Raw genomic sequence first — 4,154 nt, forward strand, 5'->3', positions numbered from 1 at the left:
CGTGATACTCTTAGGGACTCTCTGGGTTGGGGGTCAGCAGAGAGAATAGGTCAAGTACGTTCTATACCTCTACAGAAGGGAGAAAGGGGAAGAGACTAGGTGCCTAATATAACACCCCATGACCTCTGCCTTCTCCAAGAAGTCCCTTCTCCTTTTCCAGATGGCCTTATATTTTCCCCTTCAGGCAGGAGGAAGTTGAACCACTTTGGGGGGGGGAGGGGCACAGTCATTTTGGCACACCCCTGACAAGCTGTCATTGGGTGTGGACTTGGATGATGCATGAGTGGGTAGTCATGACCAAAGGAAAGTTGAACTTGTGGTCCAATGTTTCAAGTTATTTCCCCATGTAAATATTTTATACATGCTGCCTCCACAACTTGATCTGTGAAAGGTCAAGCTCTTCATTTTTATGAAGATGGCACCGAAAGCTAAGAAGGAAGCCCCTGCCCCTCCCAAAGCCAAAGCCAAAGCAAAGGCTTTGAAGGCAAAGAAAGCGGTGCTGAAAGCATCCACAGCCACACACACACACACACACACACACACGCACGCGCGCACACACACACATACACACACAAAAGAAGATCTGCACGTCACCCACCTTCCGACAGCCAAAGACACTAAGGCTCCAAAGGCAGCCTAAATATCCTCAGAAGAGCTCACCCAGGAGAAACAAGCTTGACCACTATGCCATCATCAAATTCCCCCACTACCAAGTCAGCCATGAAGAAGATAGAAGACAGCAATACACTTGTGTTCATTGTGAATGTCAAAGCCAACCAGTATCAGATCAAACAGACTGTGAAGAAGCTCTATGATATTGATGTGGCCAAGGTCAACACCCTGATCAGTCCTGATGGAGAGAAGAAGGCATATGTTCGACTAGCTCCTGACTATGATGCTTTGGATGTTGCCAACAAAATTTGGATCATCTAAACTGAGTCCAGGGTGAGGCCATGCGCCCCTGGGTCTGGGAGAGGCCACACGCCCCTGGGTCCGGGTGAGGCCATGTGACCCTGGATCCGGGTGAGGCCTCGCGCACCTAGGTCCGGGTGAGGCCACGTGCCCCTGGGTCTGGGAGAGGCCACAAGCCCCTGGGTCCGGGTGAGGCCATGTGTCCCTGGATCCGGGTGAGGCCTCGCGCACCTAGGTCCGGGTGAGGCCACGCGCCCCTGGGTCTGGGAGAGGCCACGCGCCCCCGGGTCCGGGTGAGGCCATGTGTCCCTGGATCCGGGTGAGGCTGGGTCCCGGGTCCGGGTGAGGCCTCACGCACCTAGCTTCAGGTGAGGCCACGCGCCCCTGGGTCTGGGAGAGGCCACGCGCCCCTGAGTCCGGGTGAAGCCATGCCCCTGGGTCCGGCCGAGACCAAACCAGAGGGAGTCGGACCTACGTTACCACCATTTGTCCACCATCCAGAGCTGAGGGGTCAGTGCTGACATGTACACATAAGGAACTGGTGGACATTGAAATTGGGTCTCTAAAGAACTGTTGGTCCAGAAAGAAACTCACTACAGACTGATTCATTTGCCTGTCAGCATAACTATTATTGCTCGTCTCACATTCAGTTCTTATAAGTATATCTCTAGGGACACATGATCTCGCTCATCTAGGGGAAATGATGAACAACATAGACTGATGAACAAGAACAGAACCAGAAACAAGGAGGCATCGATCGGATTAGCGGGCCTCAGAGGGAGGTTGGGGGGAGGGAGGAGAGATCAACCAAAGGACTTGTGTGCATGCATATGAGCCTATCCAACGGTTAAGTTCAACAGGGGGTTGGGGCATCCGTGGGGAGGGGTGTGGGATGGGAATGGGGGGATGAGGACAAATATGTGACACCTTAATCAATAAAGAAATTTAAAAAAAAATGAAATGAAAAAATAAAATAAAATAAATAAACTTAGTCCAGCTGCCTAATTCTAAATATAAAAATATTACACTGTAAAAAAAAAAAAAAAGGTCAAGCTCTTGATTTATCTCTTGTTCCCCAAATGTCTAGCCTAATTAATACTTTTGGAATACTGAATGTATGATCTATAAAGCAATATTTTGAAAAGGTCCTGATTGTCATTCCCCCACGTTTCCTCTGCCTTTTTGGTCCCAGATCCTTACATCAGAGCCCACTGATGCCTTTTTCCCACAGGTCAAGAGTATTATAACCTGGGGCTTGAGATTCACAGATGCTAGATGCTGACCAAACAGAGCACAAGCCTGGCTCTCCAGGGACACTCCATCAATCAAGAATTGAAAAGAAACCAAGAATTGGGTCATGTCTAAAGAATCAGGGTTGGGCCCTATTTCTTATTTATTAGGAAAAGTTATCTATCTGTCTTCAGCTTCTCTCTCTCTGTCAAAATGCACACACACACAGTTCTTAAACAGAGATGGGGGTACTCCCCCAGCTGTTTTAACAGTCAATGAGATAAGCAAGATAGCATATATGAACAGCTTTGTGGTCTGAAATAGGCTTTGAAAGTGTAAGTTGAGCCCTGGCCAGCATGGCTCAGTTGGTTGGCACATCACCCCATGCACCAAAGGGTTTCAAGTTCGATTCCTGGTCAGGGCACATACCCAGGTTCAATCCCCAGTCAGGGCACATGTGGGAGGCATATCCTAGAGTGAGAATTTAAAAAAAAAAAAAGTATAAGTTGATGTTAGTATAGATGATGATTTTTTTATTACATCTCTTGAACTGGTACATTCATGGAATACAGGACCCCCCATCACCACTTACTTTGCAACAATACAGCAGAGTAGATATGACTGTGACCATTGGCAACACAAAGACATAGATTTGAACCTGGTTCTGTCACTCACTGGCTGAGACACTTAACAAAAGTGTTTTTTGTTTTTGTTTTTGTTTTTGTTTTCTTAGCAAGGTTCTTAACCTCCCTGAGGGTCAATTATACCATCAGCAAAATGGAGATAATAATGAATGTGTAATATTATGGATCATAAAAAGAGATCAAGAAAGAGACCATTATTACTGTTTACTACTTTACTTTTCACTTTTGTCAAATGATGTCACGCTTTGCTTCTCTTAGATCCTTATTCAATAATCCAGGAAAATATACATATCTGGCCCGGCTAGTGTGGTTCAGTTGGTTGGGCATCCCCCTGTGCACCAAAAGGTTGCTGGTTTGATTCCTGGTCAGGGCATGTGTCTGGGTTGCATGCTCGATCCCCATTAAGGGTTGTGCAAAGACAACCAGCAATGTTCCACTCTCACAGCAATGTTTCTCTCTCTCTCCCTCTCCTTTCCTCTCTCTCTCTAAAAATCAATATAAATATTTTTAAAATACATCCTCCAAGAAAGAAGGAAGGAAGGAAAGAAAGAAAGAAGGAAGGAAGGAAGGAAGGAAGGAAGGAAGGAAGGAAGGAAGGAAGGAAGGAAGGAAGGAAGGAAAGGAAGGAAGGAAGGAAGGAAGGAAGGAAGGAAGGAAAGAAAGAAAGAAGGAAGGAAGGAAGGAAGGAAGGAAGGAAGGAGGGAAGGAAGGAAGGAAGGAAGGAAGGCACTCTCCTTTGTGAGCATTAATCCCACAAGTATTGTAGAAGGAAGCTGAATTGACACAACATCGATAACATAGCCTCTCAAAACATTAAGCATCATCCCTTATCTTGGAGAGCCATTAGAAGCTGAGCAAGAAACAGACGTGATTGTATCAGGCCAGCCCACAAGGGGACTAGAACGCCATGATCAACCTTTGCTGGAGTATTTGGCAGTTCCTAACCTTATAAAACCCACTGCGAATACATGATGAATGGCATTCATCTGCAGCACTAAGATTAAGGGCTTTTGCACAAATGAAATATACTGAAGGTTGTATACAATTCCCCCTTCTCCAGTTCACTCTCGTTTTGTAAGGCTCACAGAAATGCCTGTGAGTCCCATGTCCTTGGATGGCCTCATTAAATAGATCATTCTTTGTTTGCTCTAATTTCTAGTGAGTAATTCATTTTAAAACTTTGGTAACTTTATTAATCACAACCTATTTGTGATACACCTCACCAAAAGACATCTCAATTGAGGACTGCTGCTCCAGATAAGGGACACTGGAATTAGTTTAAATATTGATGCTGAGTGTCAGTTATTAGTAGAATTTGCAATAACCTAACCTAGCCTATCGCCTATGTTGTTATATGCTATACTTTAT

The 4,154-nt window shown here is 45.6% G+C and overlaps 1 pseudogene; it reads left to right on the plus strand.

Moving 5' to 3' along the window:
- Positions 1-415: 415 nt before the first annotated feature.
- LOC103292545 (60S ribosomal protein L23a-like) lies at positions 416-933 on the plus strand (annotated as a pseudogene).
- Positions 934-4,154: the final 3,221 nt, after the last annotated feature.

This window comes from Eptesicus fuscus, chromosome 7, assembly GCF_027574615.1.
Source record: "Eptesicus fuscus isolate TK198812 chromosome 7, DD_ASM_mEF_20220401, whole genome shotgun sequence".
Classification (NCBI taxonomy): Eukaryota; Metazoa; Chordata; class Mammalia; order Chiroptera; family Vespertilionidae; genus Eptesicus; species Eptesicus fuscus.